Below are 13703 nucleotides of genomic sequence, written 5' to 3'. Positions count from 1 at the left end.
AATGTAATAAAGGCACATATGATAAACTCACAGCTAACATAATACTTGCTGGTGAAAAGCTTAAGGCTTTTTATCAGAGATCAGGAACAAGACAGGATACTCTTGCCATTTCTATTCAACACAGTATTGGAAGTCCTAGCCACAGCAGTCAGACATGAAAAAGAGATAAAAGGCAACCAAATTGGAAATGAAGTAAAACTGTCACTGTTTGCAGATGACGTGATACTCTATATAAACCTGAAGGGCTCCACAGAAAGACTATTAAAACTAATAAATGAATTCAGTAACGTTGCAGAGTACAAAATCAAAATACAGAAATCTATTGTGTTTCTATGGATTAATAATGAACTATCAGAGAAATTAAGATAGTCCCATTTTTAATCGAATCAAAATGAATAAAATACCTAGGAATGAGTTTAACCAAGAAGGTGAAAGACCTGTACCCTGAAAAAGAGAAGACATAGATGAAAGAAACTAAAGACGTCATGAGTAAATGAGAAAAAAAAGATATACCATGCTTATTAGAATTAATATTTTTAAAATGTACATACAACCCATAGCATTCTGTAGATTCAAAGCAGAACCTATTAAGATATCAATGGCATTTTTTCAAAGAACTGAAATAAGTAATTCTAAAATTTGTATAGAACCAAAAAACCCTAAATAGTCAAAGCAATCTAAAGAAAGAAGAACAAAGCTGGAGGTATCACTCTTCCTGATTTCAAACTGTACCACAAAGCTAAATTAATCCAAAGTATGGCAGTGGCACAAAACAGACAGATCAATGGAACAGCATCCAGATAGAACCCAGAAATAGACCCATGCTTATGTGGTCAATTAATGACAAAGGGGCCGAGGAGGAAAGGATAGTCTCTTCAATAAATGGTATCAGCTGCCTCGAAAAGAATGAAACTGGACCACATTCTTATACCATCCACAGAAATCAACTCAAAATCGATTAAAGATTTAAATGTAAGACCTGAAACCATAAAACTCCTAGAAGAAAATGTAGGCAGTAAGCTCCTTGACATTGCTCTTGGTGATTTTTTGGATTTAATGCCAAAAGCAAAGGCAAGAAGAACAAAAATAAACAAGTGGGACTATATCAAACTAAAAAGCTTCTGCAGGAGTTCCCGTCGTGGCGCAGTGGTTAACGAATCCGACTAGGAACCATGAGGTCGCGGGTTCGGTCCCTGCCCTTGCTCAGTGGGTTAACGATCCGGCGTTGCCGTGAGCTGTGGTGTAGGTTGCAGACGCGGCTCGGATCCCGTGTTGCTGTGGCTCTGGTGTAGGCCGGTGGCTACAGCTCCGATTCAACCCCTAGCCTGGGAACCTCCATATGCCGTTGGAGCGGCCCAAGAAATAGCAACAACAACAACAACAACAAAAAGAAAAAGACAAAAGGACAAAAAAAAAAAAAAAAGCTTCTGCACAGCAAAGGAAACAAACCATCAACAAAATGAAAAGGCAACCTACTGAGTGGGAGAAGATAAAATTGATCCTCTAATAATGTGGGGGTTAAGGGCACTGACCGCCCCCCCCAGTCAAAAAATCCATGTATATAACTTTATAGTTAGTGTTCCCTATCCTCAGTTTTGCATTGGCAAATTCACCCAACCATGGATTGTGTAGTACTATAGTACATATTGAAAATAGTCTGCGCATTAGCGGACCTGTGGAGTTCAAACCTGTATTGTTCAAGGGTCAACTGTATTTTATAAATGATATATCTGATAAGGGGTTAAATACATAAAGTACCCAAAGTACATAAAGAACTCAGATAACTCAATATCAAAACATAAATAACCAATTAAGAAATAGAGGACCTGAGTTGATATTTTCCCAAAGAAGATATACACATGGTCAACAGAAAACATGAAAAGATGCTCCATATCGCTAATCACTAGGGAAATGCAAATCAAAACCACAGTGAGTTAATACCTCACATTTGTCAGAATGACTGTCATCAAAAAGGTAACAAATAACTGGTATTGGTGAGGATGTGAAGAAAAGGAAACCCTCCTGCACTGTTGATAGGAATGTAAATTGGTGCAGTCATCATGGAAAACAGTATACAGGTTCCTCAAAAAATTGAAAATAGAACTACCACATGATCCATCAGTTTCACTTCTGGGTATTTATCTATAGGAAATGGAAACAATAATTTGAAAGGATATATATGGACCCATATGTTGATTGAAGCATTATTTGCAATAGCCAAGATTTGGAAGCAGCTCAAGTGTCCATCAATAGATGGATAAAGAAGATATGGTATATTTATGCAATGGAATATTACTCTGTCATAAAATGAATAAATCTTGCCACATGGGACAACATGGATGGACCTTGAGGAAGTTATGCTAAGTGAGATAAGTCAGACAGAGAAAGATAAATACTTTATGATTTCACTGATATGTGGAATCTAAAAAACAAAACAAATGAACAAAGAAATCCAACAGAAACAGGCTCATAGAAGTTCCCATTGTGGCTCAGCAGTAACAAGCCTGACTAGCATCCATGAAGATGAGGGTTTGATCCCTTGCCTTGCTCAGTGGGTTGGATCTGGCATGGCTGTGAGCTGTGGTATAGGGTGCAGATGTGGCTTGGATCCCTCGTTGCTGGGGCTGTGGTATAGGCCAGCAGCTGTAGCTCCGATTCCACCCCTAGCCTGGGAACTTCCTTAAGACACGGGTGTGACCCTAAAAAGCAAAAAAAGCAAAAAAAAAAAAAAAAAAGCAGACTCATACATACAGAGAACAAACTGGTGGTCACCAGAGGGTAGGGGCCTGGAGCATTGGGCAAAACAGGTGAAGAGGATCAAGAGTACAGCTTCCAGTTATAGAATAAATGTCATGGGGATGTTTTGTACAATGGAGGGAATATGGGCAGTCATACTGTAGTAACTGGTGATAGATGGTAACTAGACTTATTGTGGTGATCAATATGTAATGTGCATAAATATCAAATCACTATGTTATACACCTGAAATTAACATTGTGTCAACTATACTTTAATAAAAAGAAAAAATTCAAGTTAATTACAATAAAATATATAAAAAATCAATTTCTCTGTTACACTAGCTACAGTTCAGGTGTTAAATAGCCACATGTGATTACTAGCTACCATATTATTAGTTCAGATATATTTTTTTTTTAGTGCTGCCCCCACTGCATACAGAAGTTGCCAGGCTAGGGGCTGCATCTGTGACTTATGCCACAGTTTGTGGCAATGCCGAATCCTTAACCCACTGAGTGAGGCTGGGGACTGAGTGAGACCAGGGATGGAACCCGCATCCTCGTGAATACTAGTTGGATTCTTAACCTGCTGAGCCACAATGGGAACTCCTAGACTAATCTTTAAATACAAAATAGGGGACAGCACGAACACAGTCCCCCACTCCCACAGATTATGCAATTGAGTTTCCCACATTTGGAGAAATTGTAGGTGTTAGCATATCCAGTGTGCAAATGGATAAGCCTCACCTTGAGAAAACCACCTTCTTGTTGGTGGTATTTCCCTTGCCAGGTAGATATTAGCTCAGATATATTCTCTTTATCACATGAAGTTCTATTAGAAAACATTGATCTAGATTCAAGATATTTTCAAAAGGGGAGACACATCAGCATTATATCAGACCTAGCTGGGTTGAGCAAAGGAAACAGGTAATGGTGCTAGAGAACTCATACTGTTAACCTGCAGAATTAATGCTCTTGGGGACAAGCTGGAGCTGCCTTGAAATGAATATTTTGAAAGATCAGTAGGACTGATGGTGGTGGTAGGAGAGGCGGGAGCTGCTTCTGCTGTTATGCTGGCCTATAGATGAGGAATAAAAGGAATCTCACTTATTAAGTGAGAGAAAGAAATAGAATATTACTGGAAATTTTGCTTTCTGCATAGAATTTAGCATCTATCTCAGAAGAAAGAAATGTTTACTTTTATTATTAAGAGGAAAGAATAAGTGATTGGGAAGCATTTTCTTGAGATGCTAACCTTTTGGTAAATGATACCTCAGACCTTATATTAACCCATCTGCTTTTTTAACTTAAAGGAATTTCTCAGGTATAAATAAATGCATTTGCCAAGTTGAAAGAGATATTTTAAAATTATATTCTATAAATGGTTATCTCCAGTCTTTATTTTCTATTCAGCTTATAGTTAAGAATGCTGCAACTGTTTTACTCCCATCTGAATAAGTTATTAATGCTGTGATTTTTAAGCTTCTGGATATTAATGTTTTAAGTTCCCGAACTTCCATAAGACAGGGTTCATACTGCTGGAGGCAGCTGTAAAATGCAGATGCTGACAAGCAGAAAAACAAAGAGATTTTCATAAGGAATTGTGGGTATTTAATGTAACTCTTTAGTTCACAGTGCAATAAAACTGTGTTGTTTCCACAGTACTGTGTTCTTTACTAACCTTCTTCTGTATTGCACAGTTAATTTTAAGAAAGAAAGATGTGTTACATTTGTTTCCATCCAGCATTTTAACTTTCACTTCCTAGAAGGCAGGAATTCTACTGTACCAGCAGAATTTAATCTATTTGAAGTTATTTTTGTATACATTTGTAACTTTTAGTTAATTATTGGTGAGCAAAGTTCAGTTTTGTATTTATCATACTTGTGAAAGTGAAAATGAATAAAAAATTATAAGTGAAACTGACTATACTTGCTCTATTCTCTCATCACATCCTTTTAAATAATGATTTTGTAAAATGAGAATACTGAAATTCTGTAGAAGAAGAAAGGGAGAAGATGTGGTTGTACTGCAAGAATGGTTAAAGGAGCAGGCACTGATATCACTAAGCAACAGGCTGTGAGAAATGTAGCATTTCTCATTTGTGTCGTCATGTAACTTTTGGGAGAACCACCATAGAGCCTAACCTGGTATTTCTTTTTAATCAAGTCCAGCTGTTGGTCACTTGAACACACTCTTTCCTGAGTAGTAAGGGTGTGTTTTCTTCTTTCCTAAGGTATCTTAAATGGCTACTTACATATCACGTGGAATGTACTTGTGTGCTCTAAGAGTCCCTGTTGTACTGGTCATTTTTCTTTATGAATCACAAGTAGAATGCTCACTCCTAGTTGTATAAAAACTTTGGGACAAAGAATGTGTCTTGACCACTTAAGTTTTTTTAAATTTTTTTATGAATAGAGCTCTTGTTTTTAATTTGATGAGCAGACAACTTTCCAACTCTAACCCTCTCTTTACAATCTGTCTTTAATTTGTGAAAAAGATGCATTCCAATTTTTCAGACGTAAAACTTTTAATGGATTTTTTTGGATTCACTACTTCTCTAGTCATGACGTACTGCCCTAAAATTTAGCATATGCCATTTCATGGGTTTCAATCTCCTTTTCTCATTTGCTTATTTACTACTTTGATATTAAAAAGGTGATTAGATGGCATCCCACCTTAGTCTTCCTTAAGTAATACACAGTTGTAGCTGTTAGACTGTTTTATAGGGTTGACACCAACCCAGTCTTCCTTGAAAGAAATATGAAAGTATTTTCAACATCTTGGATCATTTAGTTCATTCCTCTGTGAGGCATAGTCTATGTGTATTTTTAAGGCTGCTCTGTGTTTAAGCATGGAACTTTTTATTTATTTATTTATTTATTTATTTATTTATTTTAACATTTTTTTTATTTTTTATTTTTTTTGTCTTTTTGATATTTCCCTGGGCCGCTTCCGTGGCATGTGGAGGTTCCCAGGCTAGGGGTCCAATTGAAGCTGTAGCCACCGGCCTACGCCAGAGCCACAGCAATGCGGGATCCGAGCCGCGTCTGCAACCTACACCACAGCTCACGGCAACGCCGGATCGTCAACCCACTGAGCAAGGGCAGGGACCGAACCCGCAACCTCATGGTTCCTAGTCGGATTCGTTAACCACTGCGCCACGACGGGAACTCCTTCTTAATTATTTTTGAGGAAGAGCACTATTGCAAAATCAAACAATGAGAGAATGAGGAAATTTATTTAAATAAATGCTAATTTTCATTTAGTCCGAGAGAATATAGTTTGAAGCCCTGGGACTTTAGCTTCTTAAAACAGTCTTTGCAGTGCTTTTAGAATGAGATAGATAACTGAAAACTGAAGACCCAAAATGTCATAGTTTACTTATAACTTAGTCATAGTAATTTATAACATTAGTTATAGTCATAGTAATTTATAACTTTAGGATTTAATAGCAGATTTATCAAAAAAAGTAAAATGGAGTCAGGTGTCTTTTCTGAATTATTGTAAATTTTGATTTTGTGTTATCTAAATTGCTAAGGGAATATTTACATAATTTCATGTTAAATTTGTTTACTAGATGGTTTCTTTCAATTAGAGTAGATATCTAGGGCTTCAGTTATAAAATAGAAATTTCAGACAGGTAGAAGAGATGGTACCAGAGATTTGCTCTGCACAATTTTATTTTGCTTAATTTGGCAACTGCCCCAAATTGCATGTAGCCTCATATAACTTTGCTTTGAGTAATAGGCATAAACATATTCTTGTGAGTATAGAACTATTCAGAACATATGTTTTCCTCAAATGCTCATTCATGTCATCATTTTGTATGTCGTACCTTAATTAGAGAGCAAATGAAAAGAGTAGTCTAAATCTTACCACACAGACAAGGGAAAAAAAATGCCAGCTTTGAAATTTCCTGATTAGTTTTTTATTTTATTTTTAATTTAATTTAATTTAATTTTTTTAATGGTTGCAGCTGCAGCATATGGAAGTTCCCCAGCCAGGGGTTGAATTGGAGCTGTAGCTGCAGGCCTACCCCACATCACAGCAATGCCAGATCCAAGCTTGCATTTGTGAACTGCGTCACAGCCTGTGGCAACACCAGTTCCTTAACCCACTAAGTGAGGCCAGGGTTTGAATCTGCATCCTCATTGACACTGTGTCAGATTCTTAAACTACTTAGCCACAACAGGAATTCCCTTGACGAGTTTTTTTTTTTTTTTTTTGTCTTTTTGCTATTTCTTGGGCCGCTCCCGCAGCATATGGAGGTTCCCAGGCTAGGGGTCGAATCAGAGCTGTAGCCACCGGCCTACGCCAGAGCCACAGCAATGCGGGATCCGAGCCGCGTCTGCAACCTACACCACAGCTCACGGCAACGCCGGATCGTTAACCCACTGAGCAAGGGCAGGGACCGAACCCGCGACCTCATGGTTCCTAGTTGGATTCGTTAACCACTGCGCCACGATGGGAAATCCCCTTGATGAGTTTTTTAAATTTAGTTTTCATTTTCATCAAAGTTAACCATACAACTCTTTTAAAGGCTCAAGGAATTCCTATATTCCTCTGCAATGCCTTGGCTCTCGTTCCCTTCCCCAACTACCTAACTTCCTTGATCTTTAGAGGCAAAAGTTTAACTCTTGGCAGTTTACTTTGTAATTTACCTTCCATATGCTTTGGCTTTTACCTTTTTTTGTTTTTTATTGTGGTAAATACAAAATTTACCATTTTAACCTTTTTAAGTGTTTAAGTTTAGTGGCATTAAATACACTCACACTGTTGAATAACGATCACCACTTTTGCTGTTATTTCTTAATTTTAGAGTATTATCTATTGTCTTCCTAAAGTGAAAGATGAGGATTTAACTCTTTTCTCCTTTTCTGGCACAAATCCACAGTTCTTGTACTTCTATTCTTCCATTTTAGTTATATCGTAAATTTGTGTTGGTTAGAATTGATTATGTTAGTGTTACCCTGAAAATGCCATTCACAGCTGAATCATTTGGTTTACTGTGATTATGCTTTCTTTCTTGTAAAACTTTTTCTTTTAAGTTTATAATAATTGTACCCCCAGTTTTTTTCTGAATTTATCACTAATTATTTCCCAAATATTTCCAAATTCTCTAAATCTCCTTTAATTTCACTTCAGACACACCAAATGTTTGGTCACCTTCTTGATGACATTTTTTCATCTTCTTGAGGTATGGCTTGCTTCAGTTAGGACTTGTTTTTCTCCGCATACACAATTTGCACATTGGAGTCTCCCTTCCTTGTCAGTCTGAAAATTCCCTTTGCTGATAGCTTGTGTTGAATCCTGGTTCCCAATCCCATGTGTTTATTCTTTATTCATTTCCTTGTTTTGGTGGTGTACTTTCTTTAGTAGCTTCCTAAGAATGAATAGGAGGTAAATTATTCAAAATATTGCAAGTCTGAAAAATACCTTTTTCCTCTGCCTTATGCTTGTGATATTTTGACTGGTTATAGAATACTAGGTTAGAAATAATTTTCGTCAGATTCTGATTGCCTTCTGCCTGGTTGCCCTATTACCAGTCTTTCTCTGTCTGAAGACATTCTGAATCCTTATCCTTGTATGAAACCTGTTTTTCCATTTTGGAAGTTTAAAGTTTTTTTCCTTATTCATAGGTTCTTAATGGAAACTATGAAATTTCTTGATGGTGTATTTTATTTTAAGTGTACTATATTAAGTCTCTGATGATCTCTTTCAGTGTGGAAGCTTATGTTATCAATTCTGTTTTCTTTATTGTTGATTTAGACCCATTTACAATTGTTTAAAATATTATCTTTCTAGTACTTCTGTTTTACAAATAGTGGACTTCCTAGGCTGACTTTCTAGTCTTCTTGTCTTTTCTATTTCTATGATTTTATCTTTTTGCTCTGCTTTGTAGGATATTTTCTATTTTATTTTCCAATCCTTTTTTTTTTTTTTTCTTTTTAAATTTTATGGCCACACCCATGGCATATGGAAGTTCCTGGGCCAGGGATTGAATCTGAACCACCCTGCAGCTATGGCAATGCCACATCCTTTAACCCACTATACCAGGTTGGGAATCAAACCTACACCTCTGGAGTGACCCTAGCCTTTATAGTTGGATTCTTAACCCACTGCACCATGGTAGGAACTCCTACCTTCCAGTTTTTTTCATTGAGCTTTTTGTTTCTACTATACCATTTCTGGAACTTCTCTCTCTCTCTCTTAAACCACCCTGTCTTTTTTCATGGATGTAGTGTCTTGTCTGAGGATATTCATGATGATATTTTTGAAACGATTTATTTTTATTAAGTGAAAACAAAGAAAAATGAAATTAAAAAGTGAAAAAAAATCAAAATTAGTAAGCACTGTTGGTGTAGAAGGGTTAAAACCTTTCTAATCCTACATGCAAATGTGCAAGGAAAACAAGAGCTTCTTTATTTTTTGTGATGGCTCTAATCTTTCTCACAAGCATCTTACCCATTTGGATAGTGGTAGGCAAGGAAGGGGCAGAGTATGAGCTTAAAGTTGCCAGTTAACATCTGTTTAATTAGGTAATTCAGCTTCTCTTAGGTATGTGCTCAGTCTTTCAGATAGTCCCCCATACTCTTATCCCTGTTGTGCCTCAGCATGCTGTTTAAGTGGTGTGGAGGGTGGTCTTAGGTGATTTTGTGATGGTGGTAGAGAGAGAGTATCTTAGAATTGTACACCAGTCATTGGTATTTGCTGTGAGTGGTTTCTCCAGTCTTGTCCTGGACTGATATGACTGCTTAGATGGTTTTTCTGCCCTTTGGGAGTGATATTCCTAGAGCATATGGAACTTTTGGATCACCTCTCTCTATGTAGGCTAAGAGGAGTCAGGAGTATTGCCTTAGACTCAATTACTTGCTGGCCTTCTTCTGCTAAGGCTGTTTTTCCTCCTTGCAGATCATATTGCCTCAAGACTATCCTGTATGATGGTCTTCTCTTAGGGCTTAATGTGGGGAGCTAGGCAAAGGCCTCCCAGTACTTGTGATTTTTCTCTTGTTTACATCCTAGGAGAGGAAGGGGTGAGCTTTCTCTTTCCTCCTAATGTTTGAAAAGTCCTTTATTTCATAGCTCTTTCTTTTCAAAAGTAGTATTTGTCCCAGCCTGTTGACTAGAACCACAGTACGGAAGGAGAAATTTGCCAATAAGAGAAAATCCAAAATATTATCCCAGTTATATTAATTAATCACTTTATTATATAGCAGGAGAAATCTTATCTCTTTTTTAAATGATTTAAGTGTTTCTAAATTTTTCCATTTTTAATAGTAAATATACTTTTCCAACTCTGAATCAGTCATTCTTAGTCATGATCTGTGAGATGTAATCTCAAAACAAAATTTGAAATTAGTAAGTAGTTAGTGAAAAGCTATTTTTATATTCTTATGGCATTTCCAGAAGTTGGCTGGGATTTGCAGATTCCATTATAGCTGCTTTTCATTTGGTAACTCTTGGATCAGATCCAGTTCTTTGAAAGATAGATTATGTGAATATATGAGTGTGTTTTAAGAGTATATCAAAATATGTAATCAAGGAATTCCTTCTGATAGTGTTCAAGCACTTCAGGACTTACCACTCCAAAGCCCCCTGTCTTATTAATTATTTAATATTCCTGCCAGGTATCGTAACGTGTCCTCTTTGGTGCTTTTTGGAGCAATTTAATTTTTTATGGAAACTTCGATATATTAAAATTGTTCTTAATTTTTTTTCTGAAAACAGAGCATAGCCAGGTATGCTGTTTCTCTTGTCTTCCCAGCTAAAGTGAGTAATAGTTGTTCTCTGCTGTAGATTATTATTAAGTATCATACTAGAGTATTGTTCTATATATGGATGAGCCTCATTGACTATAGTAGAGATCTTTACCTTTGATGGGGAGGGTTCATCAAGACTATCTTCTTTGAGAGCCTGATGAAGGCCATTGATCACTTCCCCCCCAGGACCTTCATCCCAAAATAATACACAAACACATTTGTTTCTACTTTAGTTTTTTTGCATTGGAATATATATGATTTGTAGACCAGTGCAAGCATTGTTGGTTGATTTCATCTCTTCAGTAATTTTCTTTCTTTTTTTTTTTTTTTTAGGGCTACACCTGAAGCATATGAAAGTTCCCACTCTAGGGGTCGAGTTGGAGCTGTAGCTGCCAGCTTGTGCCACAGCCATAGCTACGCAGGATCCAGGCTGTGTCTGCAACCTACACTACAGCTCTCACAGCAATGCCAGATCCTTAACACACTGAGCAAGGCCAGGGATGGAACTTGCATCCTCATGGATACTAGTCAGATTTATTACCACTGAGCTACGACAGAAACTCCCATCCTCAGTAATTTTTATTGATCTAGTAGAAGTAGATTAGATTGTAAATGCTTAAACATTGAGTATAGCAACAATTTAATACTAAATACACATTTCAACAGGTATCGGTTTATAAGATCTGTCTCATTGGGTAGAGCCTCCAGAATACTCCTCCATAGAAGAATAGGTCTGAGATGCCCAGTGTAGCTTTAGATGCCTCTGGTTAGTTTTCTAGGAAAACATTTTGGTTGGGGACTGAAGACCAAAGGCACATGGCCATATTTATTAAATGTTTATGCTAGAGTCAGCCTCTTCTCTGCTCCAGAGCAGAGTTCAATTCCCAGATTTGCTTTGGGGCAGCCTTGTCCTTCCAAGATGATCCATGGTTATGCTGGATCCCTGAGAGGACCATTAGCTGCACTTCTCAACCTCTGTAGATTGATATCAAGGACATGGGTACTGATGTGGGGGGAAAAATAAAATGTCACTTGATAAAGCTCTTGTCTTTTGACTGTTAATATTTAGATAATAATAAAAAAAAACCCCACTACATTAGAATTATGTGACATAAAAGAATTCCAAAAGAGAGCAACAGTATTGAGTGATTAAAAATAGATTAGAGATCTACAATTTTCATTTATGATATTCTTGATGAAGTTATTGTAGTATTAAAAATGATTAAAGGTATCTTCACTTAAACACTGGCTAAAAATTAAATATTTTATTTTATTTATTTATTTTTATTTATTTATTTTTGTTTTTTTTTTTCAGGGCCGCACCCATGGCATATGGAAATTCCCAGGCTAAAGGTTGAATCAGAGCTACAGCTGCTGGTCTTCACCACAGCCACAGCAATACCAGATCTGAGTTGCATCTGCGACCTATACCACAGCTTACAGTAACGCTGGATCCTAAACCCACTGAGTGAGGATGGGGATCGACCCCATGTCCTCATGGATACTAGTCGGGTTCGTTATGGCTGAGTCACAATGGGAACTCCTAAAAATTAAATATTTCAAACTGTTAGCTGATTTTAAATGTATATTTTTAGAGAATGGTCTGTATTAAGCTTATTGTGATGGCAAGATTTTCAATCTTTGCCTAAGATAAGGATTTAATAGGTGGGTAGAAAATGTGTAAACTCTGAATTTGCAGTTTAATTTGTTTTTGGGGGTCTAGTGAGAGTTAAGTGATACATATCTCTGGAATTGTTTTATGATACTTTTCTTTAACATGCCTCAGCGTTAAAATGTCCTTAAGGGAGTTCCTGCTGTGGTGCAAGGAGATTGGTGGCATCTCTGGAGCACTGGGATGCAGGTTGATTCCTGGCCTGGCACAGTGGGCTTATGGATCCAGTGTTGCCACATCTTCAGTGTAGGTGGCAACTGCAGCTCAGATCTGATCCCTGGCCTGGGGAACTCCAAATGCTGTGGAGTAGCCAAAAAAGAAGGAAAAAAAATATCCTTAAGGAGTTCTCTTGTGGTGCAGTGGGTTAAGGATCTGGCATTATCACTGCAGCAGCTAGGATTGTTGCTATGATGCAGGTTTGATCCCTGGCCAGGGAATTACCATATGCTGTGGGTATGGCCAGAAAAAAATGCCCTTAAGAACACTGCATTATATCATGAGAGTCTGAGTCGCAGATGCAGCTTGGATCCCACGTGGCTGTGGCGTAGGCTGGTGGCTACAGCTTCGATTTGACCCCTAGCCTGGGAACCTCTATATGCCACTGGTGTGGCCCTAAAAAGACAAAAAAAAGAATCTGACTATGGAAGGAATTAAGCCATATTACAATGTGTAAAATTTTCACAACAGCCCACAGATGTTCAATAAAAACTGATAGCTTCTTGGATTTGGTTGCAGTGTAAAGTTGTGACTCAGGATACTAGATCCGTAGACTGGGAGTAGAAAGACAACAGATAGGACAGTTAGTATGAGAGGCATAAAATGTTTTGCATACTTTATAAGACAGAGATGAGAATCATGAGTGTAGTTTTGCATCATTTATTAATGATGGATTCACTTAAAATGAATTAAATGTAGAGGCTTTTACTATTTCACATTCATTCATTCATCTTATGTATAGGAGGATGATTGGTGATTACATGAATCTTTGGCTGCATTTGTGCAGGGGACACTTATTTGGCAATTCCAGTTACATACAGCACAGCCATGGAAGGTTGTAACATAACTGCCCATGCTCCATCTGTGCGTGGGACACACATACACACAGTCAAGAGGGGGAAAGAGAAAGAGAGATCTGTCTTAAAAAAATCACTTTATTTAAGTATAATTTATATGTGATAAAATGCATTCCCTTAAATGAATTGAATAAATATATAAATATGTATTATCAGATCTTGAATGTGCAGGCAAGATGTAGAGCACATCCATGATCCCAGAAAGTTCCCTGTGCCTCTTCCCAGTCAGTCCATTTGTGTGCCCTCACCCAAGGCAACCACTGACCTGTTCACTATTCACTGTAGATCAGATTTGTCTTTTCTAGAGTTTCATATGTATGGAGTCATGCAACATGTACTCTTGCATTTGGCTTCTCAACTCAGCATGATGTTTTTGGGATTCATCTATATTGCTCTTATATCAGTAATTCATTCCTTTTTATTGCTGGATATTGCTGAATATTTTAGTATTCTCTTGTGGTG

General features: G+C 37.3%; 1 protein-coding gene and 1 non-coding gene across 3 annotated transcripts in view; one reads left to right on the top strand and one right to left on the bottom strand.

Annotated features, from left to right (window-relative positions):
• Nucleotides 1-13703, top strand: part of TTC28 (tetratricopeptide repeat domain 28) — a 606162-nt gene that overhangs the window by 69980 nt on the left and 522479 nt on the right. The window lies entirely within an intron of this gene.
• On the bottom strand, nucleotides 3369-3533 carry LOC125117147 (U1 spliceosomal RNA). The gene has a single exon (XR_007132509.1). It is a non-coding gene; the product is annotated as a U1 spliceosomal RNA (small nuclear RNA).

This window comes from Phacochoerus africanus, chromosome 15, assembly GCF_016906955.1.
Source record: "Phacochoerus africanus isolate WHEZ1 chromosome 15, ROS_Pafr_v1, whole genome shotgun sequence".
NCBI lineage: Eukaryota > Metazoa > Chordata > Mammalia > Artiodactyla > Suidae > Phacochoerus > Phacochoerus africanus.
Note: the sequence above shows the minus strand (reverse complement) of the source record. Positions and strands in the feature narration are given on the sequence as shown.